The sequence below is a fragment of the Cetorhinus maximus genome, chromosome 2 (assembly GCF_964194155.1).
Source record: "Cetorhinus maximus chromosome 2, sCetMax3.hap1.1, whole genome shotgun sequence".
In the NCBI taxonomy this organism is placed as follows: Eukaryota; Metazoa; Chordata; class Chondrichthyes; order Lamniformes; family Cetorhinidae; genus Cetorhinus; species Cetorhinus maximus.
In genome coordinates this window covers 91,352,274-91,366,005 of record NC_135880.1, presented here as the reverse complement: position 1 = coordinate 91,366,005, position 13,732 = coordinate 91,352,274, and positions in this window count along the sequence as shown.

Sequence of the window (13,732 nt, the reverse complement as noted above, 5' to 3'; positions counted from 1 at the left end):
TCTCATGAAATGGCAGAGCAGACTCGATGGGCCGAATGGCCTATGTCTGCTCCTACATCTTATGGTTTTATGGATGATGATGTTGAAGATAAAATCAAAGAGGTATAAGTTACTTCCAAGGCCTTATCTGGAAAGGCTTCTAGATGCTGTAGACAAATTAGAAGAAGTTAACAGGTGATTCGTTGGAGACCAAGCTTGCATGCTTTCTTTTTTTACTACAGATCGACCGCCCACATGACGACAGGAGCAACACCTGCAGAATTGTTGATGAAACGCCGTCTTGGGACAAGACTGAGCCTAATATTTGGAGGGGAAGGTGGAGAAGAGTTAAGGGAAACCAAAAACTACGCATGACTTGCATAGCTATGAGAGACAATTTACTGTTGGAGAAGCAGTATATGTAAAGGATTTTGGTGGAGGACCGAAGTGGTTACTGGGTAAAGCACGTTCAGTGACCGGACCATTATCATACCACGTGGAAGTGAAAGGCCAGATCACCCGTAAGCATGCGGACCATTTAAGAGAAAGAGTGATACTACAAGATATAGTTCCACCTGTAACCACTACTGAACCAACATTTCTCATTGAAGATGCTCAACCAAGAACTGACATGTCTGATGTCTCTATCAGAGTGGAAGACACTGAACTCCAAGTGCCCACCGAGGTACCTGATGTTCATGCAGTTCCAGAAAGTGTGGTTCCTGAAAAAGAATCTGAAGTTGTGGAGGACATTCCACACAAATCAGGAAACCGCCTGAAAGGCTGAACTTGTAAATTTCATTACCTGTGTAAATGTTATAATGGCATGAGATAAATATACTTGTAAATATAATATGTACAGCAAATCTAAAGGGGGAGGAATGTAATAATTATGGTTTTGTTAAATGTTGGACTGTACCTTTAAGAATAGTCCGGTGATGTAAGATCACATGATCTGTGTAAACCAATGAGTTAGTAGCTCAGGCTACCTCCACGGTCAGTGTAGAGATAGAAATGGATTTGAAGGCACATGTGTAGTTGCTGCTGGCTATATTGTAAATAAATTTAATTGTTCCACTTAGAAAGTTGTCTGTAGATCAACTCGATTTCAAATAGGTGACAAGGCCACACTACAAGAATCGGGTAAAGCTATATGGAGCTTACCTGATGCTGATAACCTCATTTGGACAGTGAAATGAGCACAAGCACCAGCTATTGAAGCGATTTCTGAATGATTCAATCAATCAGTGAGTTAAACTGAATAATGGGGAGCAGGAATGAGGAGGAGATAGAACAGCAAAAAAAGATAGAAATTGACAGAATAATACATTGAAAAAACAATGTCGAAAATAGTTTCTTTCTCGCTATTACATGAATGAAATTAGTCCCTTCCATAAGTCATCATAAAGCCTCTTCCCTGTCTCCTCAAACCTCATCTCCAACAACAAATGCAAAGGACCCACAGATGTTTTTGTCACGAAGATTGAGAACATCCGTTCAGCTGCTTCAGCTGCTTTGATCTCTTCCCCTAGCAGCTAAAAAAATACGTGTTACAGAGGGTCCGTAGATATTTTATGAAATAAAAGGGGGTTCTCAGAAACAAAAATGTTGAGAAACCCTGATCTACAGGATGCACAACAGCAACTTGCCAAAGCTTCTTCACCAGCACCTCCCAAACCTGCGACCTCAATTAAACTGGATGAAGTACAGCAGGTGCATGGGAACACCATCACCTCCAAGCTCCCTCCAGGTCACATACCATCCTGACTTCTCAATAAATACTGGCATTGCCAGCGATGCTCACATCCTGTAAATGAAGAAATAAAAAAATAAGCAATTGTCTTTGTGTATTATGCAATAGCTAATGCTTCAGAGCTGGATTGTATATTTTATGTAAAATAATATTTTTGCTTTTAGCATTCTTTTGATCAAAAGAAATAGGGGTTGAATAAAACACTAAGATGATGCTTAAGCAAAGTAAAAATATTTTCTGCTCTGAAAAATTTAATTTTGTTTTACTTGCTTCTGGGAATGACTGGAAGAGACGAGGCTATTAGTGGATAGTATCAGCAATCTGACACATGTCAGAGTTTTACTTTCACCCTGGATTTGTACGGCAAGGTCATACAGGCACATGGTTGTTCATTTTTTTTTATTTTTCTCCCTTTTCCTTCCACCCCTGAAGGCAGTGGCTTAATCTGGGACACAGTTTCAAAGTGACATCCATCTCTGGTATCTCGTTCAAACGCTTAGGTTTGAATCTACACAATAGCCTGGATACTTAAATGGAGCCCAAGAATACTGAGGCCAAATGTAGCCCTCCAGACCTCTCCCCACCCACATACCTACACCCAGCTCCAAATTAGAACAGACCATTTAGGATCCCTCCTAGTCTGTGTTGCTCATTAATGCAAGCAGTATATTTGTCTACTGAGCCACCTGGGAGCCATTTTGTAGGAGTCACTTTTGACCTGAATAGGGCTTATCCTGTAAAAGCTGCCGTATTTGTAATCTAGATGATTTATGCAAATAAATATGCGCACAAATGTTGGGGCGATCTGGCCTATAAAGAGCAGCTCATTTCATGGTGCTTCAAGAGGACACGGTTGACTTTGCTACTGTGGCACTGTACAAGGAAACTTACAGTATCCAAATTCATGTAACCTCAGGTTTTGCAAGAAGTACCTGTCACTAACTAGGTCAGTGGCTATCCCAAACAGAACATTATAGTTACACAGAAGACATTGGATGGAGTCGTCCCAGGTTTGCGGATAGGAAAAAGGACATTTTACCCGCTGGCCCCAATGATGGCTTTTTATGCTGTATCATCCCAATCCCGCCTCATTAATCATGCATTCCTGGGAAACATGCCAGGTCACTGGCGGGGCATCCTCTCATTCACATGCCCCACTGTCACTTCAGGCCTTCAGTAAACCGGATGCCATATTTAAAGGACACCCCTGCACAGAGCTAGCACTCTTCAAGGGATAGGCAAACTCTGCAAACTGATAGCTGCCAAAGGGAGGAAACATGCTGGCCCCCAGGTTTAATGACGCCCCCCTCGAGCGCCAGGTGGATGCAGTGGAGGCCCGCCGCAATGCCCTCTACCCCCATTCTGGTCAAGCTCCAGCAAACAAGGTCACCAATCCTGCATGGGAGGCGGTGGCATTGGTGATCATTGCCAATGCCCTGAAAAAGAGGACAGCCACCCAGCGCAGAGAAAGGATGAATGATCTCTCCCGTTCCGCCAGCGTAAGCTACTCTTCTTATCACTATCAACTCACACACCCACAAACGCATCACACATCCACAGGGATCTCACTCATAGCCAGTTCAAGGGACATCACCATTCACTCTCACACACACACCTTCAATTGCCCTGTGGATGTGTTCTCATCCAGTCCATGGCACCACTCACCACCCACACATGTCAGGCATACTTATCATCTGGCCTGTCAGGTGCCCTGCTTAAACTCCCTCCATCTGTATTCATGCAGGTCAAGCTGGCACACAACAAAAGGGAGAGGCCGCAGACTGGTGGAGGAATGCCTGAAATCAAGATCCTTACAGACTTTGAAAATAGAGTCATCCAGCTAGCCGACGACAAGTCTCTGGACTCAGTCATACCCCTGTCGCTGAGGCTGCAAAGGCAAGTTTGGGAACATCAAGAAGATTGTCCGCTGTACTTCTCAGATTGCAAGGCACGATTTAGGAGTCCATCCGCCTTCAGTCTGGGGTGATAGCGCCAGCATGCCAACGTACCGAGGTCAACACTGGTAGGATGGCGGCCGCCATGGAGATCTAGGTCCAAGACTTTGCTCCTGCACTACTGCATGAGCTGAACTCCATCGCTGATGCCATAGTTGGCCTTCAACAGTGTCAACACAAGAGGGGTGTGGGGAGCTTGATCTCACCCCAGCTACCCCTTCTCCTCAAGGAGTCAGCCAGGGCCTTCAGGCACCCATAGGGAGGAGGATCACCACACCCCAGGGCCATCCACCCAGATGACTCCGGGAGTGTCTCGGCCATCCAAAGCCCCTCTTCCTGTGACCCCAGCAAATCCAACTCCACAGGCCGAGGAGGGTGCCACTTGCCACACAGAAGGATCCCGAAAGCAGGCCAGGGCCCTCCAGGTCCAAGGTGGCAGGATTAGGAAGGTTAAGAAAATGTTGTTGTACAGCCTGGGCAAGGGTGATAATTGCTTGACTTTTGTCAATAAATACCCAAGAATGTCTCCTTGCCTACGGCTCCTTGTTCTGATGAACAGTGTTTATGCCACTCGGATGTGAAACCTTGGTCCCTGCACAAGATAAAGGCAGGTTTCTCAGTCCTGGGCCTCTTCCCAGCACACTGATGGTGTGCCATCACATTCACTGGACACATCAGTCATGCCTGCATCTCATTGGGGCTTATTATTGCTGCCAGAATGTCCTGGGCTGGTGACACAGAGTTCTGTCATTGTCTCCATGTGCTCCCAACACCTTTGAGGTGTGGCTGACCCCCCACCCATCTCACCAGCATCTGTGTTCGGTGACAGTGTGGCCCTGAAGGGATCAGCTCATGAAGGATGCCATAGGATCAGGAGAAGTTAAAGTTTCTCTGCTGCATCTTCATGATATGACCCTGTTCACAGAGCGCAAGCAAGGTGCCATCAGCCAAACAGGAGTCAAATGTTCACAGATGCAATGTGAGGATCTATGGTGCCTCCTCACTGCATGTTGTCATCATTCTTCATGAATCTAGCAGCTGTGAAGGGCCCCCAAGCACACCTGCTTCATCTGGCCAGTGCGATGGCCTCCTCACCATCATCCTCACCTTTGAGGACCTCCTCACCCTCAACCTTGTTGATATCCTTCTCATCGGCAGAGATGTGCAGCTCCTCCATCTCCCCCTCAGCCAGCTCCTCTCCCCGTTGCAGCATAAGGTTGTAAAGGGTGCAGCAGGCGACGACAATGCATGACGCTGTCGATGGGCGATATTGCAGGGCTTAACTAGACCGGTCCAGGCAACAGAACCTCATTTTCAACATTGTGATCATTTGCACCACCAAGGTATGAGTTGCAGCATAAGCCTTGTTATACCTCTCTCTGCTGCACGCTGAGGGCACCGTAAGGGCCATGTCCCTGAGGAGCCAAACCTGCAGCCCCTGTGGACCCTGGAAGACGTCAGGGATCTGAGACCTGCTAAGGATGTAGGACACTCCCTTGGAACTGTGCACAGGCCTGTAGGGTGCATTTATGCTGGTCGCACAGCCAGCTGAACATTCAGTGAGTGGAAGCCCTTGCGGTTGACGTAGTTGGCCGCTTGTTGCCATAGAGCTCTGCGCTCCATGTAAGTGCAGTCGATGGTACCCTGCATCTGTGGAAAACCTGAGATCTGCGCAAATTCCAGTGCTCTTGCTTTGTGGCTTTCCTGATCCCAGGCAACTTGCTCAAATTTGTGTGCCCTCGCCAACATGGCGCCATAACTACATGGATGCATTTGTGCATAGAGGCTTGCCATATCCCACAGAAGTCATCTGTGGAGCCCCGAAAGGAGCCACTGGCGTAGAAATTGAGTGCCATGGTCACCTTCATGGCCATGTGCTGTGGATGGCCTCCATGTCCCTGTGACGCTAAACCCTGCAGCAGGTGGCAGATTTGACTAACCTGTTCCCTGGACATGCGCAGTTTTCGGCGACACTGGTTCTCGGTCATCTGTAGGAATGACAAGCGCTATCTGTAGCCCCTGGATCTAGCTAATTCCAGAGCCCCTGGGTCTAGCATTTGCAATAAAGTGGATGAATTAACCGCGCAAATAGATCTAAACAGGTATGATATAGTCGGGATTATGGAGGCATGGCTGCAGGGTGACCAGGGATGGGAACTGAACATCCAGGGGTATTCAGTATTTAGGAAGGATAGACAAAAAGGAAAAGGTGGTGGAGTTGCATTGCTGGTTAAAGAGGAAATTAATGCAATAATGAGGAAAGATATTAGCTCCAACGATGTGGAATCTGTATGGGTAGGGCTGAGAAACACTAAAGGGCACAAAAAGTTAGTGAGGGTTGTATATAGACCCCCAAATTGTAGTGGTGATGTTGGGAATGGCATTAAACAGGAAATTAATGACGCATGCAATAAAGGAACATCTGTAATTATGGGTGACTTTAATCTGCATATAGATTGGGCAAATCAAATTAGTAACAATACCATAGAGGAGGAATTCCTGGAGTCTTTACAGGATGGTTTTCTGGACCAATACGTTGAGGAACCAACTAGAGAACAGGCCATCCTAGACTGGGTATTGTGTAATGAGAAAGGAATAATTGGCAATCTAGTTGTGCGAGGCCCCTTGGGGATGAGCGACCATAATATGATAGAATTCTTCATCAAGATAGAGAATGACGTAGTTGATTCTGAGACTAGGGTCCTGAATCTTAATAAAGGAAACTACGATGGTATGAGGTGCGAGTTGGCTATGATGGATTGGGAAACGTTACTTAAAGGCATGACAGTGGATAGGCAATAGCAAACGTTCAAAGAGAGCATGGGTGAACTGCAACAATTGTTTATTCCTGTCTGCTGCAAAAGTAAAACAGGAAAGGTGGCCGAACCATGGCTTACAAGGGAAATTAGAGATAGTATTAGATCCAAGGAAGAGGCATACAAATTGGCCAGAAAAACAACAGACCTGAGGATTGGGAGCAGTTTAAAATTCAGCAAAAGAGAAAAGGGATTGATTAAGAAGGGGAAAATAGAGTTCGAGAGTAAGCTTGCAGGGAACATAAAAACTGGCTGTAAAAGTTTCTATAGGCATGTGAAGAGAAAAAGATTGGTGAAGACAAATGTAGGTCCCTTACAGTCAGAAACAGGGGAATTTATAATGGGGAACAAAGAAATGGCTGACCAACTAAATACATACTTTGGTTCTGTCTTCACAAAGGAGGACACAGATAACGTACCAGAAATGTTGGGGAACACAGGGTTTAGTGAGAGGGAGGAACTGAAAGAAATCAGTATTAGTAGGGAAATGGTGTTGGGAAATTTATGGGATTGAAGTCCAATAAATCTCCAGGGCCTGATAATCTACATCCCAGAGTATTTAAGGAAGTGGCCCTAGAAATAGTGGATGCATTGGCGGTCATCTTCCGAGATTCTATAGACTCTGGAACAGCTCCTGGAACAGATTGGAGGGTTGCTAATGTAACCCCACTATTTATAAAGGGAGGTAGAGAGAAAACAGGGAATTATAGACCAGTCAGCCTGACGTCAGTAGTGGGGAAAATTCTAGAGTCCATTATAAAAGATTTAATAGCTGAGCACTTGGAAAACAGTGGCAGAATTGGACAGAGTCAACATGGATTTACGAAAGGGAAATCATGCTTGACAAGTCTACTGGAATTTTTCGAGGATGTAACTAGTAGAGTTGATGAGGGAGAGCCAGTGGATGTGGTTTATTTGGACTTTCAGAAGGCTTTCGACAAAGTCCCACATAAGAGATTAGCGTGTAAAATTAAAGCGCACAGTCTTGGGGGTATTGTATTGAGATGGATAGAAAACTGGTTGGCAGACAGGGAACAAAGAGTAGGAATAAATGGGTCTTTTTCCGAATGGCAGGCAGTGACTAGTGGGGTACCACAAGGATTGGTGCTGGGACCCCAGCTATTCACAAGATATATTAATGATTTAGATGAGGGAACTAAATGTAATGTCTCTAAATTTGCAGATGACACGAAGCTGGGTGAGCTGTGAGGAGGATGCAGAGATGCTTCAGTATGATTTGGACAAGCTGAGTAAGTGGGCAAATGCGTGGCAGATGTAGTATAATGTGGATAAATCTGAGGTTATCCATTTTGGTAGCAAAAACAGGAAGGCAGATTATTATCTGAATGGCTATAAATTGAGAGAGGGGAATGTGCAACGAGACCTCGGTGTCCTCGAACACCAGTCGCTGAAAGTAAGCATGCAGGTGCAGCAGGAGGTAAAGAAGACAAATGGTATGTTGGCCTTTATAGCGAGAGGATTCGAGTGCAGGAGTCTTGCCGCAATTATACAGGGCCTTGGTGAGACCCCACCTGGAATATTGTGTACAGTTTTGTTCTCCTTATCTGAGGAAGGATGTTCTTGGTACAGAGGGAGTGCAGCAAAGGTTTACCAGACTGATTCCTGGGATGGCGGGACTGACATATGAGGAGAGGTTGAAACAGTTAGGATTATATTCGCTGGAGTTCAGAAGAATGAGGGGGGATCTCATAGAAACCTATAAAATTCTAACGGGACTAGGCAGGGTAGATGCAGGAAGGATGTTCCCAATGGTGGGTCCAGAACCTGGGGTCACAGTCTGAGGATACGGGGTAGACCATTTAGGACTGAGATGAGGAGAAATTCTTCACCCAGAGAGTGATGAGCCTGTGGAATTTGCTACCACAGAAAGTAGTTGAGGCCAAAACATTGTATGTTTTCAGGAAGGAGTTAGATATAACTCTTGGGGCGAAAGGGATCAAAGGATATGGGGAGAAAGTGGGAGCAGGCTATTGAGTTGGATGATCAGCCATGATCATAATGAATGATGGAGCCGGCTTGATGGGCTGAATGGCCTACTCCTGCTCCTAGTTTCTATTTTCCTATATTTCTAAGCGCCTACCAGCGACGGCTCGCTGTGGTCCTTCAGCGATGTGTGCTGAAGCCCCAGCTGCCCTTCTTCTTGAGGGTGTTGCTTTCCTCCCTCTGTCCAGCCAGGTGCCTCTGTTGGTCTCCTCTCCATCGTTTCCGCTCTCTGTAAGCTGTGAGGCATACAGCTAGATCACCAGGCTCCATGGTTCTGATGTACTCCTCCTGCAGGATGAAAGAGAGAGACTCATGGGTTAACATGGATGTACTAAGAACCTCTCTTGGTTAAGTCTGGAGGCCCCTTAACGCATCCTGGAGAGTGTTGGCCACCACTTGGGTTGGCCAGAGTTTAGTGCGTTGCATGGCTGCCCGAAACCCCACCCACCTCCCCCCCCACTCCTCTTGACTGATTGGTGGCAGCTTTGCCCATTGGACTGCATGCTGTACACTCAGCTCAGGCGCAGGCATTCTCTTAACCCGCACTGCAAGGCTGCACTGTTAGCTTGAACCATGACTGGTCCAAACCTGAATGATGACATTGCAAGGGGCTGTGAGCACTTCCATCAGCGACTGCTCCATGACCAACTTTAGCAAGGAGATTGTGCAAATTGTGCACTTGTCCAATTGTTCTGCAGTCCATTAAAATGTTCATTAGTTTGCAGTCTGTGCCCGAGGGGTGAAAAGTTCAGGAGCATTTGGTGGCACTTTCAGGCCTCTGCATTTTTTGAGTGGGAAGATAAGCTAGAGACCCAACTCCAAGCATGTCAATGTGGCTGCACCTGAACTGTCTCAGCTGCGGAGGAATGGTCACTTTATACAAGGTTTCCCTGATGCGTGGCTGCTTCCCTCCCCACTGCACCCCTGCACGTGCTTGTGCACAACCATCAACTACAGTGCAACCCTTGGCCCCCCCCAACTCGCCCCAACTGCAGTGCAGGCCTTGCCCTGGCACTGCATTGTCAGCCAGCTGGGAGAAAGCAACTTGCCTCTGCCCTCGCCTGAATGCAACGCCTCAACTTTGAAGTCCAACAGGCGACTTTGTGAGCGCTGCGCAGCATTACTGTGCACTCACCTTCGAGTTCCACTTGAAGTGCAGCTTGCCAGGTGTGCGCCTTATAAAGATAAAAACAAAAAGCTAAAAGCTGCTGCGGATGCTGGAAATCCAAAACAAAAACAGAATTACCTGGAAAAACTCAGCAGGTCTGGCAGCATCGGCAGAGAAGAAATCAGTTAACGTTTCGAGCCTTCATGGCCCTTCGGCAGAACTGAAGCATAGTTAGAAGAAGGGAGAACCGTACTTCTTCAAAGAGGGCATTTCTTGAAGAGGGGTGGCAGTCAATTAAACACAAAGATAAAAACAAAAAGCTAAAAGCTGCTGCGGATGCTGGAAATCCAAAACAAAAACAGAATTACCTGGAAAAACTCAGCAGGTCTGGTTCTCCCTTCTTCTAACTATGCTTCAGTTCTGCTGAAGGGCCATGAAGGCTCGAAACGTTAACTGATTTCTTCTCCGCCGATGCTGCCAGACCTGCTGAGTTTTTCCAGGTAATTCTGTTTTTGTTTTGGATTTCCAGCATCCGCAACAGCTTTTAGCTTTTTGTTTTTATCTTTGTGTTTAATTGACTGCCACCCCTCTTCAAGAAATGCCCTCTTTGAAGAAGTACGGTTCTCCCTTCTTCTAACTATGCTTCAGTTCTGCCGAAGGGCCATGAAGGCTCAAAACGTTAACTGATTTCTTCTCCGCCGATGCTGCCAGACCTGCTGAGTTTTTCCAGGTAATTCTGTTTTTGTTTTGTGTGCCTTATAAACCCTGTTGTGAAACATGTTCGTGTGCAATCGTGCCGACATGCCCAGATGATTCATCGTGGTGGGATGATTCTGGCAAGCAGGGCTTATAGTAACATGCAGATGTATTAAAATTAAGTTTCCAACGTCTGGTGGCAGGAAAGGTGGCCCATCATTGACGGGCAGAGCGGACAATCGCAAACTGGTTTCACCATGTTGGGAAGCCGAGTTTTGACCTTTCCACCATATTGTCCACTCACACCCACCATGACACCCGAGGCCAATGGGCCCAGAAAATTCCACCCTTAGTCCCAGTCTGACAATGTAATACATTCAGGAGACTTGGCTTGGTTAACATGACTAAACCAATAAAATCTACTTTGCAGCAAGTCGAAATCTATTTACCTAATTTTAGTTATAATGAAAATGCATTCACTATGCTAAAGGACAAAGGACAGAATCTTCTGTTCTGGAGCCTAAGTCCGGTGGTAGGCAGGAAAGTTGGCATGATTCCCTCTGGGTGGCAGGATGACTGAACATGTGCAATCTTCAGCTGTTCAGCTCATTAATTATGCATCCACGAGGAGCACGGTGAATCTTGTGGCAGGGCAGGCAGGAAGTCACCCGCCCTGCCTTTACCTCATGTGGCCGAAGGTCCTGGCACCATATTTAAATGGTATCCAGACAGCCATTCAGTCATTGCAGGCCAGGAGCTCCACATTACTTCTGCAGAACCCTTTCAGCCACAGCTCATACTAGAGAAGCTTGAAGATGTGAGCAACCACAATCCAGGACACACGACGGTGGCCCCAGCATTGCCTTTCACTCCCCTCTAAATAAGAACACCACCTGCAATGTACTCATGGTTGGGCCAATGTTTGCCATTGCAGTGTACACTGTTTGTCAGCATCTTGACCTTATGGAGGCCGCTGCCTCTTGCTTCTCAGGCCCTTGCTTCTCCTAGCCCTGTGCCAACCTGTGATGGGGCCTCATTCTCCCCGTCTGGATGAGAGCCATTATCAAGGCAGGGGTGCCTGCACCCTGCATCATCGACGCCTCAGTGGATGTGTGAACACATTGAAGAGAAAAATTCAGTGAGCATGTCCTTTATAGGTTTCCCTCCATCTCAAAGCCAGCAAGCAAGTGCTAGGCCCTTCACCTAGCCTCTGTTTAAACATGGCATATCCATCCCTTCCCTTCCAGTTGAACGATATCCTGGAGGAACAGAGATGGGTGCTCCTCCTGTTCATACATGACTACATATGGAGACATTGCTCTTTGACCAGGGTGATGAGAGCCATGTGCAAGAAGCCTATCTCTGACACTATCCCGCTTGTCTCCACTACCCTCGAGACTCTTTAGAGAGAGCATTGCCTTGGCAGCATAGAAGGACTAACCACATGAACCCTTGTCAAGCATGACCATTCACCCTGGATGTTGGAGGTTTTGAGTTACAAGTTGGCTGCCATGTCCCTTGGCGACATCCACCTCCCTCCATCCCTCCCTTTATCCCTTCCTCTGACTGCAGCCGATGGCAAATGTCATAGAATGAACGGCAGCTCCACACTTTGCTGGGATCTTGATGTTATGAGACCCATGAGTTGGGAACAAACCTGCTGCAATGCAGGCTTCACCATAGACAGGAGGACACAAGTGAGCATGGTTGGCGCCGAGTTGCCTCATAATTATTAGGGTGCCTCATTAGTCGACAACTTGTGCTGACCTTGAACTCCACCCACCTGAACAAATCCTCCTCCAGCATCGAGGGATCTCACTGACTGACTAACTGTGTGGTCAAGGTCAGATCTGAAATAATCCAGACTCAGTCCACCACCTTCTACCCTCCCCCTTTCACCCAATATTTCCCCTCATCACCCTTGACTCACCCAATATGACTATTCCTCTCCCCTCTGTCACCCCTGAGCCTCCCCCCATTACTCTGGACCCTATTATGGTCCAGCCGCACATGCCTTCCCTTCCCTCAGAGCTGACACCATTTATCATTACCATGCCCACCCTGACCCTGCCCCCTGCTTAGTCTTCCTCCGTGACCCCTTCCCCCCATGAGACATTCACTTACCAGACTCTCACCCTGGACCTGCCACTCTCCCACATCTCAATCCTCCCTCTGACTGTGACTGTTCCCTCCTATCACCAGTGGCCCGGGTTCACCTCCCAGAACCTCACCGTCAACACCACCAGCCTAGCTCTCCAGGACACTCTGTCCCTCCCAACTTCCCCAGGCACTCTCCCCCGCAAAATCCTCTGGACACCCTCACCCCCTGCCCCCCCACCACCTCCTTGTCTCCGCCTCCCTGCCTCCTGTGTCCAGCTTTGGCACAGCGTTTGCTACCAGCACTCAATATAAGCGAAGAGGTTCCAAAGAAGGCAGTGACCTCAAAGTTATGGGAGAGGTGAAGCTCACCAGGTGCACACCACTTATATGCAGTCGTAAATCTGAAGGTTCTAAATTCTCGCTGGTAGGAACTTAATTTGGAGGACGAACTTTAATTCCGGTGGCCTTTTAATGAGCGTGCATGAGATGTTGATACGTGTCAATGGTGTCCCCAACATTGTTCATCGGGAAGCTCGACCCGCCTTTGAAAAACAAAATTCAAACAGTTTATCCTGTCGTTGGGTAACAGATTTTTTGCCTCCCACCAAACTAAGTGCCTCCGCCCACCACAATTCCCACTGCTGGCAGGAATGGAAAAATCCACCCAAACATTAATCATATCCTGTTATATCACTATAAACTGCACCACTCATGCTGATAATAGACAACTTTAACATGGCCTGTAGGCTGATTTGATGGCAAGCACAAAAACATGGCAAAACATGTTGATCCTGTAAATGTTACACCTCCCAATGATAAACCATCAAGTTACATTAGGGAGTTGTTTTGAATAAGGTGTCACGCTCTTCTTGTCTTCATCCCAGGATCTGTGTACATTTAAATCAAGCCCCTGCCAAAAAAAAGGCTGTTTTATTTCGTCCTTTCCATTCAAAGATACTTATTGTTTTGAATAGCAAAAGAAAACTTGGGAAACTTTTCTTAAAAATCATGCTTGAACTCACTGTATACTTGTCAAGTGTGATTTACTACATAAACAAGTGGCTGAGTATAAAACCTATTTGGACATCAGTTTGTGAGAAAGAAAATGATTTTTGTCTTCTTGAAACTTGCCAACTGCCTCCCACTATTTTGTTGCAATCCTGTTGGCTTACGTGTGGATGTGACAAGCCTAACAAGATAAATGTTTTTCCAAGAATAGGTTTTTATTAGAAAAATGGGAGTGTGGCTAATTATTACTGAACCAAATGCCTTAATGAGTAATAACTAGGCTGAGAAAAGTCATATGAACATCTATGTGGCT